Consider the following 26,691-nt stretch of genomic DNA (forward strand, 5'->3'; position numbering starts at 1 on the left):
GAGAAAGGGACGAGAGAGGATGAGATGGTTGGATGGCATCACTGACTCAATGAACATGAGTTTGAGCAAATTCAGGGAGACAGTGAAGGACAGAGAAGCCTGGCGTGCTGCAGTCCAGGGGGTCACAAGGAGTCAGACACGACTTAGGAATTGAACAACAATGATCTATCAAGATACTTTCAGGAAACTGAGAAAGGAATTCTAAACCACTGACTTATGTACACACTTTACAGATTCCAAGGATTAGATCTCTGGTCTCTCTTCATCAAGTAATCATCCCACCATCAGTACATAGACAGCTGCTACTTACACAGAGTTCTACATAAAGCTTGTTCTACATTAAGTAGGTCTGTTTACAACTCTCTTAGGAGATAAGCTGTTTAGTACTGTTTAGAGAGAGATCTTTACAGGATCAAATATCTTCCCAAACAAGTTCATCACACAGAGATTGAGAGAGGGGAAAATATATGTTTTAATTTATCTCCTTATATGTTACAACTACACTGCTTTGAATCATGAACATTGCAGGGTCACCTCAGTAACTACACCATGCCAATCTACCCCTCCCTGCAGAAGGAGGAGCCCTGAGAGTTGCAGAGGCCCATATATGCGGCTGAAGTGTGGCCGGCCTGAGCCGGGAGGCGGTGCAGGTATAAAACACAGGACCTCAAAGACTTGGTACAAAACTCAGAATGCACAACATCTCATTCATCATTTTTATATTAATTATATGCTGAAATGAGAATGTTTTGGATATATTAAATTATATAAAACATACCATTAATTTCATCTGCTGCTTTGTATTTACTACCTTAATGTGGCTGCTAGGAAATTTGATATTACGTATATGGCTCACAATGGACTTCTCTTGGATGGTACTGTCCCAAAGAACAATGATTATGTCTTTTCAAATGCTCAAGTTCTGAACCTTATTCAGTATTAGTCACTTTTAAATTCATCATTTATTTTTGTTGTTTCTAGTCTTCATTCACTTCATTCATTCCTCACTTTCCTGTTGACAGAAAACCTGATGTCTGTTTCTGCACTTCACCAGATAAGTTGAGGGGAGAAAAAAAGAGAGGGATGTCTTACACACACACACACACACACACACACACACACACACACACACACCTCTACACAAAAAAAAATGAAAAATAATTTCAAGATATGCTATCATTCCAGATCTTACCAGTCACCTCGGTCTACAAAAGAAATCAAGAACCCAACCTGCTGCTTTCATCTAAAATGAATTAAATAAGGCACTATACAAAGTTATCTAAATTTAGAGACTGCCTAACTATTCCAAGCCCAGATAGATCAAAACACTCAACCAGAACTCAGTTCAGGGGACCTCCCTGGTGGTCCAGAGGCTAAGACTCTTCAGGGTGACTCTCCCAATGCAGGGGGATCAGGTTCAATTCCTTGTCAGGAGAACTAGATCCCACATGCTGCGACCAAAGATGCCACAACTAAAGATCCTGCATGTTGCAACTAAGACCTAGCAAAGCCAAGCAAATATTTTAAAAAATAAACAAAGAACTCAGTTCAGATACATGTGACCAGTGCAACTCCCCTGTCCGGCTCATAATGAATATATTAACTACATAAAGAAATACGTCTAATTATTTTCTAGAACATCTTGTATTTTTTTTTTAAGGAACAAAATCGAATTCATCAGATTTATATATGAAAGCTCCAGTTTCCCATAATTTCAAGATTCTAAATTATCTGGCCCCTATGCCTACTTCTTCAGTTTCATCTCAAACCACTCTCTCCCCATTCAGTCACTACACTGGAGCCACAAAGGCCTTATTTCTGTTCCTGAACACTTACAAGCATCTACAGTCTCGGCACCTTTATACTGGCCGTTCCTGCTACAAACACACTTCTGCAGTCTACAGAATGGTTGGCTCCCTTCTCATCTTTCAGATCTCAGCTTATCACCCAACTCAAAGATGTCTCTCTTCCTTAGCATTCTACCTAATGACACGTCACTCTTATTTTGTAGTCCTACTTCTTTCCTAACACTAAGGAAACCTGAAACGATCTTATCTGCCTTCCCAAACTAGAATGTAAGCTCCCCAAGAACAGGAATCCTGTCTGTCTTGCTCACTGCTGATTAACCCCAGCACACAGTAACAAGCACTCAAGGATATACTGACTGAATGAATCAAAAAACTCAAAAGCAGATTTCAAAGCCTCTAAAAGAATCTTAGAGGGGAAAATCTAGTAAGCTTATTTTTTGAAGTATGCAACTGGCTTCCTATGTAAGGGCCCTGCCTAAGCCCTTCTAGTTTTTGTTTTCCAGTACTAAAGTCTCTTGAAGAACTGTCATAGTTCCACATAGTGAAAAACAATAAGTAGGGAAATTTCAAGTATATTTTGCTTGCTGAGTCTGGAGAAAGGAGAAAGGTTTATTTAAGGTGAAATAAAGCACTCATAATAAAATCACTACTTGTACAAGATTATACAAATAAATAGAACAAAACACAAAGGGTATATTTAAAAATATACCCTATTAATACACTCTCAAAAAGGTGACTTTTCAAAACACTAGGAAAAAAAAAACACTAGAAAAAAGGATAAATGAATAGTTGCTGCTGCTGTTGCTGCTACGTTGCTTCAGTCGTGTCCAACTCTGTGCGACCCCACAGACGGCAGCCCACCAGGCTCCCCTGTCCCTGGGATTCTCCAGGCAAGAACACTGGAGTGGGTTGCCATTTCCCTCTCCAATGCATGAAAGTGAAAAATCAAAGTGAAGTTGCTCAATTGTGTCCATGGACGACCCCATGGACTGCAGCCTACCAGGCTCCTCTGTCTATGGGATTTTCCAGGCAAGAGTACTGGAGTGGGATGCCATTGCCTTCTCCAATGAATAGTTGAGACAACTGATCAACGAGTTAATACAAAATGTTAAGAGTCCTTCTTACCATAAACAAAACTAAAATTCCAGATATACTAAAGAAATGTAAAAAAGCAAGCCACTAAAAAAGAAAATACTACTATTTGATAGGTCTAAATATGCTAAAAATATTATCATTAATTTTCTCAAAGATAAAACTGTATCCATCATAAAAGGACAATAATAATAGAATAGTAGCCAGGCACATCTCTAAATGTTTTATACATACATATATATATATATATATTCACTTATTTATTACTCCCATTTTACATGAGGAAACTGTCCACCATCTGAAATACTATTTCACCTCTGTTTCATTCAGAGAACAAGAGAGAGCTCTTAGAAATTAAAAATATAAGAATACATATCCATCAATTCCACTTCTGGATATTTATCGAAAAGAACTGAAATCAGGATCTCAAAGAGATGTTAGCATGCCTATGTCCACTACAGCACTATTACAACAGCCCAGATGTGGAAAAAACCTAAATGTCCATTAACAGGTAAACAGATAAAAGAAATGTGATAGATAGAATGGAATATTACTCAGTCTTAAAAAAGAATTCTGCAATATGTAACAACACACATGAACCTTGAAGACATTATGTTAAGTGACATAAGCCAGTAACAGAAAAACAAAAACTGCATGATTCCTTACATGAGGTATCTGATATGAGGTATCTTAAATAAATAAATTTATAAATTCAAAGAGCAGACTTGTCTTGGGAGTGGGAAAAGGGGGAAATGGCCAGTTACTGATCAATGTGAATCAAGCTGCAGTTAAGAAAGATGAATAAGCTTAAGAGATCTGTTATATAACGCTGTACCTATAGTCAAGAACAAGGTACTCTACACTTAAAAATCTGCTAAGAGGGTAGACTTCATCTTAAGTGTTCTTATCACACTAAAATAAAACTTAAAAATAACTTATCATCCATGATGCCAGCAAATTAAAAAGCCTTCATGACAGATGAGGAAAAAAGTTGTTTGTAATTTATTGCAAACAGAATCCCTGATTCACACGAGAAAATTTAAAGAACCAACTACTTATTGCCAGTTTGTCCTGGTAGCTGTAGAAAGGCAAAAGTTTCTGCAAATGTGTGAAGGGCATTTTGTAGACAGTATTTTGTAGGCAGTGAGGCTGTTCAGAGTTGTATGAAGAAGCTGGACTGACTAAACAAAAATCTTGACTATAAAAAAAGTATACATATAAAAATAAAATATATGAACACAAGTGAAAAAAATACAACAAATATTAGAAAACACAACCAAGGAAATTTCCCAAAGAACAAAAAACACAGAGATGGAAATAGCAGAAATAAAGTTAAAATTAGAGAATCAGCCCAAAAGATCCAACATCCAATTAATTCCAATTAATTCCAGAAAAAGGGTACAGAAAATAAAGGAGAGAAAAATCAAAGACATAATTTCGGAAAATATCCCAGAACTGAGTGACATAAGTTTCAGTCCCTGGAGTGGCCGGCACATTAGATGAAAACAGCCACACCAAGGACATCATTATGAAACTTCAGAACACTGGGAATACTGGAAAAAAGAAGTTTCAGAGGTTACAAACAGGTTATATGCAAATATAACTGACATCTCACCAATAGTGAAAGTGAAAGGAAACAGAGCAGTATTTTCAAAATTCTGAAGGAAAATTATTTTCAAACCAGAAATCTATACCTAGCCAAAGTAATGATCAACAGAAGGGCAATATAAAGGCATTTTCAAGACATGTATGTCCAAAAAACTTACCTGTTGTATAGCCCTTTCTCAGGAAGCTAATGGAGAAGTGGTTCCTTCAAAATAAGATTGTATCAAAAAGGAAAGGGATAGGACATGGGAAAAGATAACAAAACCAGGAGGAAAAATCACCTGGATGATGTTGGCATAACAACATCCCAGCTCCCTAGTTAAAGCACATGCTCAGAATGAAGCAGATTAGAAAATATCTCTAAGATAAAATTTATAATATAACCAAAATGTTTCAAGTATTGAGGAAGATTTACACTTCTAGGTAGAGTTTAGAAAGAAATTAATAATAACAACATAGAAACTAAGCAAAACAGACCAGAAAAAGATAAATATTAACAAAAGGGAAAACACCCAGTTGTACAAATAAAATAAACTACACACAGCATACAATGTGAATTAGCTGTGAATAAGTTATACATAAACTCAATATTGTTAACAGTAAATACTGCTCTCTAAACAAAATTACATTACAGTCAGAGTGACAATAAATACGGATATGTGAGGAAGTCAGAGAATTCTACCACTATCCAACGTAGGAATAGATAATACCCCAAACTGGAAAATCCGTAAGCAGCAAAATAAGCTGACTATTTAGAGGTAATACCAAAGAAACAGTGAAGAGTTGGAAATGACTGCTTCTAGGGACTGGGAAGGGGGTGGGAGGGCTTGTTTTTCATCAAATGCTTTCTGAAGGGACTTTCCTCGTAGGCCAGTAGCTAAGACTCTGCACTCCCAATGCAAGGGGCCTGGAGTTTTGATCCCTGGTCAGGGAACTAGATCCCACATGCTGCAACCAAGAGTTCACCCGCTACAACTTAAAAAAAAAAAAAAAAAAAGGCCCTGTGGAGCTGATAGTCTGACATGACTATGTACAGGATTTTTGTACATGTATTAATTAAAAAAGTGAAACAAAAAAAGGCTTAAATTAATATATAAAATGTTCTTTAAAATTTAAGAAAAGAAAGCATACTATGGGGGGAAATCTACTCTATACATGAATTTATTCATATTCGTCACATAGTTATCTAAGACATGGAAAACTGAGAGAAAAGCCTAAAATGTTTACCAAAAAGGAACTAGTTACATAAAATTATATGGAACATCCAATGATGAGATATCATGAGTCATTTAAAACTGCAAACAGAATATTAAAACATGAACCAGGTGACAAAAAAGCACAACTCCAATTTTGATTACACATATCCGAGAAACATATGCATAAAAAGGGTCTGTTCCCCAAACTATTAACAGGGACTATATATGTGTCAAGTTTATGGCTGATCTTTTTTAATAAGTCCAAGTGAATAAACATGCTATTTAAAAACTCAAAAGGAATCTTCTGGATAAAAAGCATAAGACTGGTTTTAGAAGGCACTAAAATTACTATTACTTCCTTTTACTATCATGCATTTACCTTATCCGAACAATGATTTGACTTGCAGCACACCCCAGACAGATGCAGTGCCACTGGCTTCTCCAAATTTACCAAGTCAGAATACAACTCTGAAATGAGAAGAAATAAGCAGTGATAAAATAGCTACCCAAACCTCGCAGATTGAACCTTGAAATACAGATGCTTGGAATCTATAAGCAGAAACTCTCCTTTAGCTCTCAACTTCACTCCAAGTGGACACAGGATTCTCTCTCAAAGTATACTGGCTTGAGGGTCTCTGTCTGTCTCCTAAACTCATTTTCATTCACCCCACCTCCTTACAGTAAGGCTGCAGTAGGGAAAGCTAAAACCTTCCTCTTGTAATCTGATACCTTTCACTGGCAGTATTTCAGGTGCTATGGTTTGCATTATACAGGCTGAATTTGCAAACTCCATAATTCAACTTGGAGAATAACTTCAGAAGAATTAGATGCTTTAAACCACAACTTTCAAGTAGGCTGAACTACTGAAAAATGTAACAAATACACTTCAAGTTAAAACAACTCCCCACATTCATCCCTCAAAGTACAAGAAAACCTTTCAGATCCAAGTGTTTATATATTTCCTGATCTAAACATTAACATGGCCAAGTATCAAAGCAATGCAGCATTATATCAAACAGAAAAACAAAGTTCCAACATCAGCAAACTCAGTATGCAGTTAACATCCTCACTCCTAGTTTAAGTTTTATCATTCATTCAAAATACTAAAGCCAAGTTGCTTCAGTGGTATCTGACTCTTTGCGACCCTATGGCCCATAGCTTGTCAGCTCCTCTGTCCATGGGATTCTCCAGGCAAGAATACTAGAGTGACTTGCATGCTCTCCTCCAGGGGATGGTTCTTTACCACTAGCCCTACCTGGGAAGCCCAGAGTAGGAAGGTACCCAAGAATTAAATAATCTGAAGATGCAATCTTGACATTAATCTTTTCTTTTTTCACTTATTCATTTACTCAATCAAGGATACCCACCTTAGCTTTCTCTGAAACCTGTGGTTTGCACATAGCTGAAGACTTGCCTATTTAGCCAGTCTCTCAGTACATGTCAGGCCCTCAGCCTCCTACCCTCTCAACCAAATTCATTCTTAGGAGGGTCTCCTTCCCCAGCAAGCTGTCCTGGGCTCACCTAGGCTGGGTCAGGTACTGTTTCTTGGTGTTACCCTAGACAAGCATATCATTATGTCTGTTAATACTCACAGGGCTGCAAAGTCTATCACCTAACACTGATATGTGTCTGCTGAGTAAATTGAATACACAAGCAATAAACTCTTGACCTATACCAAAGGTTATCAGATAATTAACATCACAAAGAGGCAACAAAAACCTACTGTTAAAACGAATAGGATAAGAGTTACCAGAAGAAATTACTATTCAGTCAGACCATTTAGCAAATTAATGACAATGTTGGTCCATATTTACTTAGTTGATAAACGGTAAAACCACAGCACTTACAAGAACTCACTCTTTCAAAATACTTTTGTAGATATTCTTGCAGGTCATTCTGGGAGTTCATCCTAGATTACATCAACCGAAACCTCTTTCCCTGCTTCTAAATGCAGGGGCACCGGGGCTCACAGGAGTCAGCTTGAGGGAACCCCTGATGACTCCTACAAAACTGGGAACTGCCTACAATGCACTGATTAAAGAACTATTCCAAAAAAAAAAAGAACTATTCCAATACATCTACCTTTTAACATTCTAACCAGTTAACACACACACACTCTCCTCTCTCCATCTCTCATTAATAATGTGTTCTAGTTTCAAAAGCAAGTTGAATAAAAGTGAACAAAAGGGGACACTGTCTTCTATTCAAGTCCCAAAGTAGCCAATAAATGAATAAATTTAATCTAACTACTCCCTAATTAAAAAAAAAAAATACTAGGAACTGATGAGATTATGACAGCTAGGCAAATAACTCTTTAGGGTCTTACTACAGAGAACTGCACAATGTCTTGCTCCAAGTAGCTTCTCTGCTTTCAAGAAGGCACACCAAGACTGAATCCAAGACTGGTGAATTTACTATGAATGGTTTTGAAGAGAAAGGCAAATACTGCCAAACATGTCCAGCATACAGGGTCTTCTATGCTTGGGAGGTGAGCGAATGATGTCAAAAAGCTCAACCTATTTTTTTTTTTTTCCAACCTATTTTTGTACATTCGTTAAGAACAGTTTCTACATTTTCTTTTTTGGCTGCCAGCACATCTTGTAGGATCTTAGTTGCTCAGTTCAGTTCAGTTGCTGAGTCACATCCGACTCTTTGTGACCCCACAGACTGCACGCAGCACGCCAGGCTTCCCTGTCCATCATCAACTCCTGGAGCTTGCTCAAACTCATGTCCATTCAGTCAGTGATGCCATCCAACCCCCTCACCCTCCATCATTCCCTTCTCCTGCCTTCAATAGTTCCCAGCATCAGGGTCTTTTCTGATGAGTCAGTTCTTCGCATCGGTTGGCCTAAGGATTGGAGTTTCAGCTACTGCATCAATCCTTCCAATGAATATTCAAGAGTGATTTCCTTTAGGATTGACTGGTTGGAGCCCCTTGCAGTCCAAGGGACTCTTCTCAAGAGCCTTCTCCAACACCACAGTTCAAAAGCATCAACTCTTCAGGGCTCAGCTTTCTTTATGGTCCAACTCTCATATCCAGACATGACTACTGGAAAAACCATAGCTTTGATCTACATGTCATTTATATCTATACGGATCTTTGTTGGTAAAGTAATGTCTCTGCTTTTTAATATGCTGTTGCTCAACCAGGGATCAAATCCCAGGCCACTGCAGTGAAAGCATGAAGTCTTAACCACTGGACCTCCAGGGAACTCCCCAATTTCTACTTTTTTTTTTTAATGGTAGAAAAATATCAAGGTATTTTATGACGTGAAAATTCTATGAAATTCCAATTTCAGTATCTATAAACAGCTTTACTAGAACACAGCCACATTCATTCCTTTATAACATACAGCAGCAGGCTGATTCATATCAATGTATGACAAAACCCACTGAAAAAATAAATAAATAAAGGGGAAAAAAAAAATATACAGCAGCAGAGTAGGAGCAAAAGAGACTACAAGCAGAGGTCTCACCACTTAGCTGCTACAAATTCTGGTGAAATAATTGTCACTAAAAAGCATTTCAAGTACCATGTATTCTGTCATATCACATTTTATTACTATTTAATTACCAGCATGTATCACTTATGTCAAAACGAAAGAAAAATGGACTTCGAATGTTACCCATTTAAGACACAGTGTGGAGTGTGGGTGCTTTTTTAAATCCAATTAGATGGCAACACTCTGTGTTTATTATGAAATGACATCATAGCTGTGCCAAGAATACAAGAGTTGACATTACCAAACTAAGTACTCACACAGTATTCCCAATTCACAGGAAACCAAGCGCTGGAAAAAAAATTTTAAATGTAAAACAGAGTATCTTATCACAACAGAAAATCTTTATAAAACAAAACAAAAAAAAAGGCTATACAACCAAAATAAGTTTCTGAGTATTGCATCTGTTAGCACAAGGAGGAAAGTCATTTAATTATAGTGAGTTAATTAAGTCATGTTTGACTGCAGCAGCCTAAGAAATGTGTCTAGAGAAAATGAACTTAAGACTATTAGCCTTTTGGTTTGAAGGGCTGAGGACAACAGGAGCAATATAAGTAGTCAATTAAAAAATAGGGCAAAAAATAAAAAATAGGGCAGGTGGAGGGGAAAGGTGCTGACCTAAGCAACTATGGAAATAAGTGAAACAGAAACAAGATAAAAAGCAAAAGAAACGGCATATAACCACTGTATTCTAGTTGTTAAAATTATTCCAGTTGTAAAGTTGTTAGAGGGTGCATGTGTGCATGCTAAGTCACTTCAGTTGTGTCCCACTCTTTGTGACTCTGGATCATAGCCGCCAGGCTCCTCTGTCCATGGGATTCTTCAGGCAAGAATACTGGAGTAGGTTATCATGCCCTCCTCCAGGGAATCTTCCCAAACCAAGGATCAAACCCACGTCTCTTCTGTCTCCTGCACTGGCAGGCAGGTTCTTCGCCACTAGTGTCACCTGGGAAGCTCCTGTTAAAGAGTTCAGTTCAGTTTAGTCGCTCAGTCACGTGTGACTCTGTGACCCCATAGACTGCAGCACACCAGGCTTCCCTGTCCATCACCAACTCCTGGAGCTTGCTCAAACTTATTTCCATCGAGTCAGTGATGCCATCCAACCATCTCATCCTCTGTCATCCCCCTCTCCTCCTGCGCTCTATCTCTCCCAGCATCAGGGTCTTTACTGATGAGTCAGTTCTTCACATCAGATGGCCAAAATATTGGAGATTCAGCTTCAGCATCAGTATTTCCAATGAATATTCAGAACTGATTTCCTTTAGGATTGACTAGTTTGATCTCCTTGCAGTCCAAGGGACCCTCAAGAGACTTTTCCAACACCACAGTTCAAAAGCATCAACTCTTCAGGGCTCAGCTTTCTTTATGGTCCAACTCTCACATCCAGACATGACTACTGGGAAAACCATAGCTTTGACTATACAGATCTTTGTCAGCAAAGTAATGTCTCTGCTTTTTAATACGCTGTCTAGGTTTGTCAAAGCTGTTAAAGGGTACAGGTTAACAATCCTGAAACTACTACACTACACATATACTGGAACTAATGAGTAAATGCATGGCAGATGGTGACAGTCAAAATTCACACTGCTGGAAGTGCGAGGTTAAACATAAAAGAGGGAAACACTAGCATGATCAATGAGGTACCAGATTAGAGTTGGAGGTATCAGTAATCATGTTTATAGATAGAAATCGATATATATAAAAATATCGAATACTTACAGATATTTCTGTAAGTATATGGAATATATGTATTAGTACAGATATATTTCTTGCATTGTCAGCTGAGAAGCAACTACCCTCCAAGACCCAGATCTTGATTTTTAATACATTCTCCAATAAAAGAAACCAGGACTCCTTGGAGAAACAGCTGAATCTAGGGTTGGGGGAAGGGATACACAGTATGAGCTTGGAAGTATCTTACAGAGTCAGAAAGTAAAGAAGTGCTAAACAATAACAAAAAAGCACCACCACATACAATAAAAGTGGTATGGCAAAAGGACACTCCCGTCCGACTGAAAGAGCTCTCAATAGTAACAATCAGAAAAATTGCAACAAAATTAAGTACTGGATTATAACAAAAATACCCATGAATCCATACTAACACTCAGTCACCCTCAAGGAGGTGGCATATAACTCTCCACTCAAGTGGAGGTGAGTGTGTCTAGCTATTTTCTTTTGGTGTACACTATGGAAGGAAAGGGAGCAATTTACACTTGAGAAACCTAATCAGATAATCAAAGTTAACAAGAAGTCACATTGATAGCACATACTCCTTTATATGACATGGCACTTTACCTCTCTGGTCTTTCTCCCCAAAATCCTTAATATTAGTCTACTCATGAGAAAAACATTAGACAAATCCCAACTGAGGGACATTCTATAATAAAGCAAACCAGCAATCCTCAAAGCTGTTAAGATCACCAAAAATGAAAAAAAAAAGTGTGAGAAACTGTCACAGCCAAGAGAAGCCTAAGGAGACATGACAACTTAATGTATATCCTAAATGAGAATGTGGAACAGGAAAAGTACATTAGATAAAAACTAAGAAAATTCAAGCATGGACTTCAGTTAATAAGACTATACCAATACTGGTTCATCAGTTGTGACCAATGTACCACACTAATGTTAGTAGGTGTTAACAGGAGCAACAGGTGTTAACAGGAGCAACAGGTGTTAACAGGAAAAAGGTGTTAAATGGGGTATACATGGGAACATACTCTATTTTCCCAGACTGTCTGTAAATCAAACTGTTCAAAAATAAAAGATTTATTTTCAAAAAAGCCAAAAGATTCTTGGTGGTGTTTCATGGCTCTTGATGATTCCAGAGATATTACTGATACCACTCAGTGGTTTAGTGAAGTCAGTGATGAGTTTGAAGTGACTAAACACTATGAACAGTCTGTATGGAACAACTTCTGGTGAAAATCTTTTCCAAAAAGTTGAGAGAACATTAATTCAACATAGCCTGAACTTGAATATGCTAAGATGTACAGAAATATTGATTATAAAAATGTGTGGGGAAGGAAGGGCTGAGCTGAACATATTTACAAAGCTTCTGAAAATGTAAAGTATTTAAAGCTTATGGTTTACTTACTGTACCACTCACCAGCAGGTACTCAACAAAACAATCTCTCATGTGCTACTGACCCAGTATTGACAAGAGTGACTTTCATTCCCTCTCAGTCCACTTTTGCAGGCTTAGCATCATCATTTCTATGAATTTTTGTCAGAAAAACGTGATATCTGACTTGCCCTACCAAACAGCAGTTAAATGGCTTAGCAGCAGTAAAATTCATTGCAATTTTTTTTTAAGCTCAAAACTGATTTTGTGAATTTTTCCAAAGAATCACCTTTAAATACCATTAATGGATAGTTAATGGCTTTTGAAATTAACTTTTGCTGCACTTAATAACATTCCTTAATAACAAATTTGAAAATTAACAAAACAGCACTTCAAGGGAAAACATATACTATAGCAAATTATACTGAATATTTGTTTGAATCACAAGCAATGTTACTTTCTTCACTTTCTGTAATGCTGCTGCTGCTAAGTCGCTTCAGTCGTGTCCAATTCTGTGCAACCCCATAGACGGCAGCCCAAAAGGCTCCGATGTCCCTGGGATTCTCCAGGCAGGAACACTGGAGGGGGTTGCCATTTCCTTCTCCAATGCTTGAAAGTGAAAAGTGAAAGTGAAGTCACTTGGTTGTGTCCGACTCTTCGTGACCCCATGGACTGCAGCCTACCAGGCTCCTCCGTCCAGGGGATTTTCCAGGCAAGAGTACTGGAGTGGGGTGCCATTGCCTTCTCCGTCACTTCCTGTACTAGCAAAACTCAAAACAAGCAAGATTTTCATTCCCACACAAATTTGAAGCAGATCTATTTTCTTAGCTCAAACTACATTTCAGTATACTTTTTCTGTGCAAGTGCAAAGGAAATATTTGTATTTCAAAATCCACCTAAATGCAACTGAGATGCTTCCATTTAATCTTCAGTTGGAAATGATTAATGTGCAGTGTAATGGGGGGCTAAAAAGCAAATAACGAGAAAACAATCTATCAGAATTCTATAAATGCCTTCCAAGTAAAAAATATGCTCAATTAAAATCATATACTCATGGATTAATATTAGTAATTGGCAGGACCTATCTCTGTGAAAAGAAACTGTCAAAGATGACATATGTAAACTCTCACTACATGTTTCATCATTAACAGATGAACATTTGCCACCAATTTTGATGGGTTAACTTTGGACCCCAATTAAGGGAAGTGCTAGCCCCCCAAAAGAATCCCATTCTTCTAACACAACTGTATTATAAAAACTGTATTCAATTTACCTAATTGTCTAACAGTCATTTAGTGCAAATGCCTAAATAAGAATAAACCCTTAATAAACAGTAATTCTCACAACCACAGGGTCTCAAATGGTAGAATATGTCACTTTTTAAAATACTATGCCTAACAATGTACAATAATGCAAATAAAATTAGCAAATCAATCAATCTAGAGCAATTTGCAAAGCACTAACCAACAAACTCAGTGGACATGAATTTAAGCAAATTCCAGGAAATACTGGAGGACAGAGAAGCCTGGCGTGCTGCAGTTGATGGGGTGGCAAAGAGCTGGACACGAATGAACAGCAGCAACCAGTAACAACAGAAAAGAAAAGAAAGTGAAATCGCTCAGTCATGTCCGACTTGGCAACCCTATGGACCGTAGCCCACCAGGCTCCTCAGTCCATGGGATTTTCCAGGCAAGAATACCAGAGTGGGTTGCCATTTTCTTCTCATCTTCCCAACCCAGGGATTGAACTCAGGTCTCCCGCAGGCAGACTCTGTATCGCTGACCCACCAGGGAATCCCATAATAGAAGACACATGCTCTAAAACCAGATTGCCTAGATACTGATTTTCACACAACCAACTACTAACTTTGAGATCTGTGATAAGCTTCTTAATTAAATCTCACCATCTCTGTTATCTGTAAAGCTGGTTCCTACTCTAAGTGAAGTGAAGGTCGCTCAGTCATGACTCTTTGCGACCCTATAGGCTATATATATATATATATACAGTCCATGGAATTCTCCAGGCCAGAATACTGAGTGGGTAGCCGTTCCCTTCTCCAGGGGATCTTCCCAACCCAGGTATCAAACCCAGGTCTCCCACATTGCAGGCGGATTCTTTACCAGCTAAGCCACAAGGGAAGCCCTCCTACTATAAAGGGTTATGAAAATTGAATAAATTAATATGCATAAAGTTACTAGTACTAATTAGCACACCATTAGTACTCATTATAATACACTAGTCAGGTCAATATCAAGGTGACAGTTAACAGACAAGACTTCAACTAGCTGGTATGGGTAGTCACATGGTTGTTAAACAATTACACTCTCCTGATAATTCAAAATTTGGATTTATGGCAGACTCAGAATATAAGACACATACATCTTCAAAATCTCATAAAGACACAGAACACTCTGGAAAGAAACCCAAACCTATACTTGATTCCAAGCTGAATGAGCATGACCCCTAAATGACACCAGTATTCTGTGCCCCAAGTTCTCAATTTACAAGAGCAGAGAGTAATCAATATGCCATCTGTGTATCCGACAGTTCCTACCTAGACAGGTGGTTTTTAAAAACCACCTTGCTCTCGGGCTATGCAAAAGTGCCTCAGGGCAAAATAATAACATCTCATCTAAATCCTCTGGCTTATCCAGCACATAAGACTGTTGGAAAAATAACATCTACTTTTCCAGAATTTCTTTATCACATTGTAACTTTTTATAAGCTTTCACCATTTCCTTATAACTTCAACCTCTATTTCCTTGAAAAATAATAATACTAATCATGTACTACTACTAGACTATTTTACTCTTGAGGGAAAGTACTTGATTAAATTCCTTTCTGTATCCCCAGTGTTGAATGACAAATAAATGAGTAAATATTATATAATGTGGCTTTTTACTATGGTAAAATACATATAACACAAAACATACCTGTGGCATTCAGAACATTCATATTGTTAATGTGACCACCACCAGTGTCCATCTCCAGAACTTCTTCATCATGCAAAACACAAACTGTGTACCCACTTAAAAAGTAACACACCCCACCACCATTCTATCAGTACTCTTGTCTCTATGAAAGTTGCCTACTCTAGATATCTTATACAAGTGGAATCATACAGCACTGTCCTTTTATATCTAACATGTCACCTAATGTGTCTTCAAGGTTCATCCATGTTGCAGCAAATACACAGTTTTTAAAAAGGGAAAAATGTGCAGAATCATTTGCCAAAGCAAACTAAACGTTCAATTCTTTTTACCAAGTTTTTTCATTTCAGTAATACATGCACAGTAAAAATTTCAAATTCTACAAGAGTACATAATGAAAAGAAGTCTCCTACCTAATTGCTACCCTCCCTATCCTCAACTTCCACTCCCCCTCTCAGGTTTAATTTTTCTATTTTGGAACACAACAACCAACCACATGCTGCCCTGCCTTAAGGTTGTCCTACTAGTAAGATACTCAGTTGGTCTATTACAACTGGCTATTACTCTGTTCTAAAAATACTGATATTTCTAAAAACCCAGGTATCAAACTGGCATCTTGGGTCATTTTGCATCTCCTGCGTTGGCAGGCGATTCTTTACCACTGTGCCACCTCTAAAAATATTAACGGAGAAATTCACTGGTGATCCAGTGGTTAGGACTCACAGGGCATGGGTCCAATCCCTGGTTGGGAAACTAAGACTCTGCATGCCATGCAGCACAAACCAAATTAAAAATAAATTAAAATACTAATATAAAGATCCAAAACAATGAACATAAAACATTCCACAAGTACTTCACTGAGTTAACATTCACTGAGTGCACCCAATGGATATTGTCTTTGCTAGGCAGCATATTGACGCAAGAAAGAGCACAGGCTCTGGTGTCATGTAAAAACTAGTTTAAAGCATTTTGACTTTTTTAAGTCTCAGTTTCCTGATCTATAAAATAAGGGCAACACTATCTCATAAGCTACTGTAGTGATTAAATGAGAAAAACATCTAAATCATAGTACAGTGCATAGTAATATAGCAAGAACTCATATAAATAATAGTAATGTATAATTTTTAAACAGGTAATTGTTAATATCCTGCACTGGGCACTGTGGAAAGCACAAAGATAAATCAAACACTTGCTTCCTTCCACGTACTTACAACACAACAGAGCAGCTTCTCTCTGCTCAGTGTTATCATTATTCTGCCAAGACCCTGGTGCTGGTAACACTTCCAACCTATGTTTATAACGTCTATGACTTATTTCTAAATATCACTAGAACACTGATTTGTTTAAAAAAAAAAAAAAAAGTTAACAATTGTGACTTAGAGTCTAAGAGAATAAAAACAGCGCTATCATCGGACCACATAATTAGTGGGTGTGCACCTGAGGCAGTCTATAGCTAGCTTTAATCAAAGAGCGAGAGTCCTGTGATTAAGAGACCATGGTCCACTCCAATCTGACCTAGGAGCGTATCAGATTTAAGAGTCACAGAGCATTAAGAACTGGAAGCACACATAGAGATCATTATCTAGTACAATCCTAGTCTTTACAAAGGAAAATTAAACCCAGAAAAAGGGAGATCTGCCCACGAAGGTGAGTTAATTCTACAGCTAAAGGCCCGTGGCTCTTGGTGTGTTCCAGTTCTTGCCACATCATCATGCTACCCTGAATCTGTTAAAGAACCTTAAACTATAAACTTCATCCTGTCTGCTCTAATTTCTTATTTTTCTTCCCAGTTACTTATTATCTGAGCTTCCCTGGTGGCTCAGACAGTAAAGAATTTGTCTGCAACCTAAGCGACCTGGATTCAATCCCTGTGTCAGGGAGATCCCCTGGAGAAGGGCATGGCTACGCACTCTAATATTCTTGCCTGGAGAATTCCATGGACAGAGGAGCCCAGGGGGGCTACAGTCCATGAGGTCGCAAAGAGTCGGAAACTGAGCAACTAACTTTTACTATGTGGGGCAGAGGAGGGGGGTAAAAAAATTTCAATGTGTATTACGAAACCCATCTTTCCTAAATAACCTTATTATTTGGCTAAAACATACTCTACTAGAAGCTATGAGGGATGCTAAGTAAGAATAAATCTGGACTTCCCTGGTGGTCCAATGGTTAAGAATTTGCGTGCCAATGCAGGGGACACAGGCCTGGTCCAGGCAGATTCCACATGCTGCAGGGTGACTAAGCCTGTGTGCCACAACTACTGAGCCCCCACACCCTAGAGGCTGTGCTCCACAAGAGAAGCCACTGCTATGAGTAGCCCCTATTCATCACAACTACAGAAGACTCCCAAGCAGAAACGAAGGCCCAGCACAGCCAAAAATAAATTTAAAAAATAAATAAACCTAATCCACTGCAGGTTTATTTGAAAGGAAATTTCAATTAACAAACAGTGAACTTTAATTTTTTTAACTCTGCCATGTAGCTTCAAGATCTTAGTTCCGCAACCAGGGATTGAACCTGGGCCACAGCAATGAAAGCACCGAGTCCTAACCACTGGACCTCCAAGGAATTCCCCCAAAACTCTTAATTTTAGAGCTGGATAAGTGGATGGTACATTCAGAGTGTATCTTCCACAACTGCTTAGTTTTACTAAAAAAATTTATCCAAAATAGTTCATTTGATTAACAACCCATTTAGCAGAGAGCAACAGACCAGGATGGTGTGTGAGTGGTAAAGAATCCACTTGCCAGTGCAGGAGACACAAAAGCTGCAGGTTCAATCCCTGAGTCGGGAAGATCCCCTGTAGTAGGAAACAGCAACCCACTGCAGTATTCTTATCTAGAAAATTCCACGGGCAGAGGAACTCGGCAGGCTACAGTCCATGGGGCTGCAAAAAATCAGACATGACTGAGCACACAACTGACCAGAATAACCAACTTCTAGATGGACCACATTTCCTCTCATCTGTAAACAAGCAACCAGAGACTGAATCTGATGCCTAAATAATCTGTTGCAAATATCTGTGACATTATTCTAGCATTAAATTCAGGTCTGATCATGTCTCGCTGGAGAACCTACTAAGTAAATTCACCCTCAGAGATTTTATTTCTTTATTATTCTTTTTTAAATTACAAACCAGAAGAAGCTACCAGATTTGACACAAAGGTCAAAACTAGTTCACAGAGTACTGCCAAATTAAACTTCTTTTCGAGCAAACTCAGAAGTAATCTTAGCAGCAATTTTGGAAATCTACCCAAGATGCCCATATATATTCTGGTTCTGCTAACTTTATAAACTCACAACTGCTTTGCAAATTTGCTGGTGTTAACCCAACATCAATTTACAAACACCTGTAGGGATAGTAAGCCTCTTCTTCCCACAAAATGCGAAATCCCAAGGCCACCAAGCCACTCCTAAACGGTTTCTCACAAAATGCATCTTATTTCCAGAACACTTGTAAGTGTTCACCAGAACTAGCTCTATATTCCTAAGTTTAACCAGGAAAATAGATTACTATCACCATGAATCCTACTAAGAGAACTATGTCACCTGTCAAAGTGATTCCTATAAATTGAGAGTTCCCGCCAAAAGATTTAATTCGGCTGTTTGACTAATGCCATCCCTGACTTAACAATCCTGCTTTCTATTCCCTGGAAATCTGGTTTTAGATTACATTGGTATTTTTTCAATTCCTCATGCATAAAGTTACGAAAGTTTTAAGCCTGGCAAAAAGCTATTAAGACCACTACACAAAGTATAAAGGCCATTATACAGAGCCCATAAACAAGTCAGGACTTGAGATTCAGAGTATTAATGAAAATTAAAACCAATCATAAGGAAAAAATAAAATTAGATCCCTATATCACTTACAAAAATAAACACCATGTGGACAAAATATATATATATAAATAAATGTTAAATGTGAAAAGCTCTAAACTTTTAAAAGAAAAATGTAAGAAAATATTTGTATGAATTCAAGGTAGAGGATTTGAAACAAGATATTTTAAGTATAAACCATAAAGGTAAAGATTGATAAACGTGTCTATATGCTTTAAGAAATCAAAACAAAACTACGTACTAGGAGAGTATATTTGCAATACATATAAACAAAAAATTAAAATCCAGACTCTAAATAATTTCTACAAATCAATTTTTAAAAAAAGCAAAAACTCAACTGTTTAAGTAAAAAAATAAAGATTAATTTAGTAAGTATTTATTGAACACCTACTATATGCCGGCACTGTGCTTGGCACTAGAGATACAACATTGACAAAAGGAGACAGTCAGTCTCTCACCTTGTGGTTGGTGGGGTAAAACATACACTCAAGTAACTATATACTGTATGTCAGATGATGATAAATGCTAAAAATATAGTGGTATAAGAGAATGAACAATTAAAAAAGAAACCTATCGGCTAAATACTTATGAGAAGACAATCATTTTCTCTACTAATCAGATGAATACAACTTAGAACTAAAATATTTCATAGCCACAAGAATGGCAAAAAATCTTAAAGTTTAACAATTTCATGTGGCATTAAGATGTGTAACAACAGAAATACATACATTGAAAGTATAAACTGTTATAATCCCTTTGGAGAATAATGTGAAGATGTACACAACCCATGAACCAGCAATTTCAGTTTAGATGTAAACCCTAGAGAAATTTTCCCAAGTAAACAGAAAATACATACAAGAATATTCCTGGAAGCACTGAGTATAAACAAGAAAACAGGTAAGTAAAAAGTGGCACATTCATACAATGAATACTAATACAGTAGTAAAGAACACACATACCATGAATGAATCCCACAAACATAAGACTAAACAGAAAAGTTACAAGAATAAACTGGTATCAAACAATTTACATGACATTTAAAAAACAGAAAAAAGCAATACTACATTTTGTTTAGGAAAGCACTTTTTTTTTTTTTTTTAGGAAAGTACATATTTTTAACAGAAATCTAGAAAAATGCATAGATGTCATAAATACCAAGTCAGAAGAGAGACTGGAGGAGGAGAGAACAATCCTAGAAGACTCAACTATGGTGGTAAAGCTTTATTTATTAAACTGTGTATTAAATACACAGGTACCAGTTGTATTATTCTTTGTATTTTTTGCATGTCTTCAGAATGCATACTTTACAAGCATAAGAAAAAATGCTGTATAATGCTGAACACTGTAGTTGTGCTAACTTCAGACTTTCTTTCTCAGTCCCTCTCCATAGGAAAAAAAAGACTGCTGTAACTCTCTATAATAGTGACAGCAAAGTACAAGCATTCGCACATACCCCCACAAGCTTCTTAGCTAGACACATTTAGATTTTTGCAAACAACTTTAGAAGACTGAAATAGGACTTATAATGCAATGCTCTTAAGGTTAAATCAAAGAAACAACTCCACAATGAAGAATAAGCACATGAAAGTATATATTAAGGGTAATTCCCTGGCAGTCCAGGAGTTAGGACTCCAAGCTTCCACTGCAGAGGTCCCAGGTTTGATCCCTAAGACCCTTCAAGTCACGTGGTGCTATCAAAAATGAATAAAATAATCCTTTCTTTAAAAAAAAAAAAAAAAAAGTGAAGTTCTGAGAGAACAGCATTGAAACAAGTATACTATCAAGGGTGAAACAGACCACCAGCCCAGGTTGGATGCATGAGACAAGTGCTCAGGGCTGGTGCACTGGGAAGACCCAGAGGAATGGGATGGGGAGGGAGGCGGGACGGGGGATCGGGATGGGGAACACATGTAAATCCATGGCTGATTCATGCCAATGTATGGCAAAAACCACTACAATACTGTAAAGTAATTAGCCTCCAACTAATAAAAATAAATGAAAAAAAAAAAAAAACCCTCAAAAAAAAAAAGTGTACAATGAATTTAAGCAGAGTGGTTAAGAGTAAGAATTTTACAAACATGTGACCAACATGGATTAGAACCCTGACTCCACTATTGTGAAGGTTTGAACACGGTACTGATTCTCATCTAAAAAACAGATGCACTGATCTAATAAAATCAAAGGATTAAATGAATTAATGTATGCAAGTCACAGAGTATGCTGTATTCTAAAAAGGTGGTTTGAAAAATAAAAACAAAGCTGGACAGGAACAAAAAACAGCAGATAGGCTCAACAATGAGAACTTTATTTTCCCAAATTGCTTCAAAAAATCAACATTCTACACTTCATTAAGGCTCTTTCCTTTTCCCCCAGTAACATGCTTACATAACCACCACCAACAACAAATTAAATCCTTAAAGATATTTCCATTTCCAGAATCACCTTCAAAAAAACTAAGCTGATACACAAGTATCTGTCCAATGCAAAACAGAGATCAGGCTAAATCCGTAGGATTTTGTTTAATCCCACATTAGGTCCATTTCAGGTGCTGACTACTCAGGGAGAAGAAAAAAATCACACTAAATGCTATATAACTTGTATCAAGAAACATACAGTCAAGAGACTTCCCTGGCAGCCTAGTGGTTAAGACTCTGAGTGATTAAGATTCCTAACGCAGGGGGCATGGGTTCGATCCCTGGTTGCAGAACTAAGATCCCGCATGCAGCTCAGCCCAAAAAAAAAAAAAAGAAAAGAAACATACTCAAGAAAAAGTTGTGAATATTTCCTAGTTTCTAGGAAACTAGATTATTCAAGAGTTACTATATGTAAAGCTGAGTTTTATACACATAATGCATCCAAAAGGTGTATCCAGGACATAAAATTTTATTTGAACAATGTTTTCCTACACACAAAGGAGTACTGGCAGGAAGATGAACACCAAAAACAAAGCCCATATCCCTACAGCCTTGCAAGTGATATTTACTACAGAACAAGGAAACCAAAGATCTCCTTAGAAAGTATCTCCTACTTCTTGTTTGAAGCTTCGAAGTTCTAATTTAGTTATCATGATAAGATCAGGTGAGAAGAGCAAGGTCAAAATTCCAGATGGAATAACACATTACTCTAATACTGTATATTACATATATATACTGTGTAATATATACACACATATGTATGTATATATATACATATATAAAATATATGTAATACAAGTTACAGCTAACGTATACTTTTGACCAGCACATAAAATCTTAATCTCCTAAAAACCACAGCAATGCCTTAGTCGACAACCTCAAAATTAATCTTTCACTCACATTCACGGCTCATGTATGAAAAGTAATGGTCAGAGCAGATTATTAGATTTCATCCGGAAGCCACTCTTTGGGCTAACCATGTTAGTACTTTTTTCATTAAGCTGCCTTCTCGCAGAACTTCCCCGGTGGTCCAATGCAGGGAACGCAGGTTCAGTCCCTGGTCAGGGAATTAAGAGCCCACAGGCTGTGATGCAACTAAGCCCTGAGCCAGAACGACTGAGCGTGTGCACCGCAACAGAGGCCCAGCACACAATGGAGACACCACAGGCAACTAGACCTGACACGGGCAGATAAATCATTTCTGTTAAAAAAACAAAACCTGCCTTCTCTCAAAGAGAAGGTATTTCAAAAGTATGTTTAAAAGATCATAAATGATATGACAAAGCACTTGCAATGGTTAAATAACACTTTATGTCATTCTTTTAATAAATTTTGGATCCACTGCTTCTGAACCAAGAGTTTAACAATCTGTTGAAGAGATGGTTCACTACAATGGCTAAAATCAAATGGCATTTAAAACAATTACATTTGAGAATTTTTAGCGCTTAGCTAACACTGTTCACTCAACTGTCGAAACAGCACTAACCTAATTCCATTTGTGCCTAAACTTACATGAGACAGAATTTTCATCACTTTTACATATCCAAACCATTTAATAACCATTTAGCAATAAAAGAAATGATGGTATGTGACTATGCTAAGTTGCGTAAGATAATGAATTATGTAATTTTTCATGTATTCTTTATATTAATGTCAAAATATATATATATACTGTAATTCCCTCGAAAGAAGGTAGGAAGGAAGGCGTATTTTCATTTTAAAGATGGAAAGATACAAAACACTAGGCAAAGGAATTCCTTGGCAGCCCAATGATTAGGACTCTGCACTCTCACTGCCAGGGACCCAGGTTCAATACCTGGTTGGGGAACTAAAATTCCACAATTCACAAGGCAAGGCCAAAACAGAAAGAAAATTGTTTTTAAAAAGCCAGGCAAATATTATCTATTCTGAAATACATTTTCTGTCATTTTATTTGCAACAAGGCAAATGAAAAAGCCTGTGTTGGCTTGTGAATTCATGTCCATTTATTTTTGAAAATAAATTCTGGATCTAATAAGCCTGACAAAAACAAAATGGATGTTTTCCTTTGCGGAGTGAAAGTGAAAGTTTCTCAGTCATGTCTGACTTTTTGCGACCCCACAGATTGTAGTTCAGGTTCCTCCTTCTATGGAATTCTCCAGGCAAGAATACTGGAGTGGGATGCCATTTCCTTCTCCAGGGGATCTTCCAGACCCAAGGGACTGAACCCCGGTCTCCGGCACTGCAGGCAGACACTTTACTGTTTGAGTGAGGACTCTCCTAATTTACTGCAGACTCTTCTCCTTGGACCCTTACTCTGAGCAATACAGCAGCTGCCAAGAGTAGAAGTTTCCAGTCAGACCTAGCTTCAAATCTTCTCTCTCCCTAAATTAATCTCTTATGACTCAACTTTGTCATCTACAAAACAAGAAACCCTTCACTTACCTTGTAAAGTATAGGGTTAAATGAGATAATACATGTAAAGTGTTTAAGAAAGCATTTAGTTTGAAAAAAAACTCCACATATGAAAGTTCTTAATATTTAGGCTGACCTTATATCCAGGTTTGCTTAAGAGAGTCAGTTTACACTTGCTGTTGCAGTGTATTAATAGCATCCCCTCTCTCAATAGCATCCTGGTTCAAAAAGGTAAACTATATGGTCACAATATTAATTGGACAAAAATAAATCCAACTAAGCCCACCAGCCACAACTAAAGTCTATGCACCTCAACAAAAGATCCTGCATGATGCAACTAAGACCCAAAGTAGCCAAATAAATAAAACTAAAAAAACAAAAAAGATTTTAAAAGTTTAAAAAAAAAAAAAATCAATCTCAATTCCAGTTGCTGATTCGTTATTTTTAAAGTGAAGAACAGGGACTTCCCTAGTGGTCCAGTGGCTAAGACGAAAACTCCAGGCTCCCAATGCAGGGGGCTGGGGTTCCATCCCTGGTCAGAGAACTAGACACCACATGCCAAAACTAAAAGATCCTGCATGCCACAATGAAGAGCGAAGATCCCGCATGCCGCAACACCTGGCACAACCAAATCACTATTTCCTTTTTTTTTTTTTAAGTGAAGAACAGAAACTTTAATAGGCTTAAAAGACAGCATTCTCTCTCCATTTCTAAACAAACCCATGTGGGCTAAAAAGTAAAGAATGTTTAAATATTATGAAATTGGTGATACATAAAAGACAGCCAAAGCCCAAAACTCTGTAAAATCTAAAGGGAAAGAACTGCAACTACTCTGAGGCCCCATCTTATGCAGAAGTAATGCTGACAAAAACATGAAAAGACAAACTAAATCAAGGCTCTCCAACAGAACTTTCTGAGATGAGGAAAATATTCCATGTCTATGCTACTCAAAAAGGCAGCCACCAAAAAAAAAAAAAAAAAAGGCAGCCACCAGTCACACTGCTGCTATTGACCACCTGAAATATGGCTACTATAAAACTATTTAATTAACTCAAAGTTAGCTAGTCACACATGGCTACTGGCTACCGAAATGGACTGAACACATCTAGACCACAGATCACTTTTTTCCAAAAGAATTCTAAAGCTCAGTACATACTTAAAAACAAACACTGACTAAGGAGGAAAAGTTTTTGAACAGAACAAAAGTATCAGTTCTGGGCACTTTTCTACACATGGTATTATGTTAACAAATATGGTTCTCCAATCCATATCTCGTTCTACCTAGCATTCCACTGTATAAACATACTAGAATATAAGCAGTTCCCTGGTGTTGTAGTTTAGGTTGCTTTTAATTTTTCACTTATCATAAATAACACTGCAATGATTATCTTCATCTTTAAGGATGTGTCCAATTATCTCCTTAAGATATATTCCTAAAAGTACAGATACATTCTGCTGCTCTCCTGAAAGGCTACAGCAACTTACATTGCTACCAGCAGTACTTCAGAAATGTCCATTTCCCCACATCCTCACCAACAATAATTGTCATATTGTTTATCAAGACAGAAATCTGAGGGAAAAAATGGTATCTCCTTGCTGATTTATTTAATCTGTACCTCTTATTTTCATGTGATTATTATTCTGTCAAAACAATGTAATTTTCAAAATGGTTAGCCAATTGTTCCAGAACTTTTTATTGAATAAGTTATCCCTCCCTCACAATCTTCAAATACTAACTTCATCATATACTCAGCACTTACCATATGCTATCGGTTGAGGGCTCTGGGTGTTTCTCACTATTCTTTCAAGTTTAAGTTTTTTCCAAACAGCTAACAAGAAATCCATCTTCTATATATAATAAAGTTAATTTATTGAATCCCTACTATATGCTCTGGCACTGGGCTAACCATCTAGCCATCACAATAACCCTTGTTGGAGGTAAATAAGAGATTTCCATTTTCATTTGAAACTGAACAGATACTGAGGGGTTAAGCAACTTGCCCCAGTCCCAGTTTAATAAATAAAAAACAACCACAAAAGAAACTTCTAATAAGAATCAAGGACTTCCATTTATCATACATGCATCTGATAAAACCAAGGCAGCTAGGTACCAGAGATCACCTACCTCCATGAGCATGCCCTATTCAATGAACATTGCAGCTGAAAATATTCTGCTGTAAGTGGAATAGAAAATATTCCTTACCAAACTACTTTCATCCTGTATGTATCCTCCAATACTAAACACGCTCCACAGCAAAAAAGAGAATAAGCCAACAATCAAATACATTATCTTCCTCATTCTCTACTGCCATTCCACATGACAGTACATTCAAGTCCACTAGAATCCCCCAGCTGGTTGAATGATGAAACAAATCATGCTTGCTAAAGGTAAAAGGTCAAATGTGACAAATAAGCCCAAATGTGACAAGACAGACAAAAAAGGTCACGGACAAATGATGCCGATATAGAAATAAAGGAAGAGAAGAGGTAAGCTAAGTTCTATATTGTGAACAAAGATAAAAGCATTCACCATCAACCAGAGAATCAACATATCACCTTCCAATTTCCCAGGAAAACAAGAGGAATACCACAAACAATACATTTGCAATTTAAGCCCATCTGAAGTAAGGCTTTAAGCATAAGCTTTCATAATAAACCAAAGACATTTATCTCTACCTCCTCCACATCCCTTATGCTTACCTTAACTATGCAGAAATATATGGAAACTGTAACCACTAGCCTGAATAAATGGCACTGAAGTAAACTTTCTCTTTCTACATTACACATTTCTGCAAAGTCGATTTTTATCAACAAGACCCTATCTGTAAGCAGGGAAAACAAAACTGAAGATGACTAC

General features: G+C 37.4%; 1 protein-coding gene across 6 annotated transcripts in view; it reads right to left on the minus strand.

The window, feature by feature from the left end:
• The window catches only part of THRAP3 (thyroid hormone receptor associated protein 3), a 70,250-nt gene that overhangs the window by 37,555 nt on the left and 6,004 nt on the right, over positions 1 to 26,691 (minus strand). For 3 of the 6 annotated variants that reach the window (XM_061122384.1, XM_061122379.1, XM_061122382.1), the window contains exon 2: positions 6,081 to 6,169. The exons of 1 other annotated variant lie outside the window; for it this stretch is intronic. The gene's annotated coding sequence lies outside the window, so the exon portion shown is untranslated. Of the gene's footprint in view, positions 1 to 6,080; positions 6,170 to 17,901; positions 18,077 to 26,691 lie in introns of all 6 variants that reach the window. 2 more of the 6 variants (XM_061122381.1, XM_061122380.1) reach the window with 2 other exon arrangements.

This window comes from Dama dama, chromosome 20, assembly GCF_033118175.1.
Source record: "Dama dama isolate Ldn47 chromosome 20, ASM3311817v1, whole genome shotgun sequence".
Classification (NCBI taxonomy): Eukaryota; Metazoa; Chordata; class Mammalia; order Artiodactyla; family Cervidae; genus Dama; species Dama dama.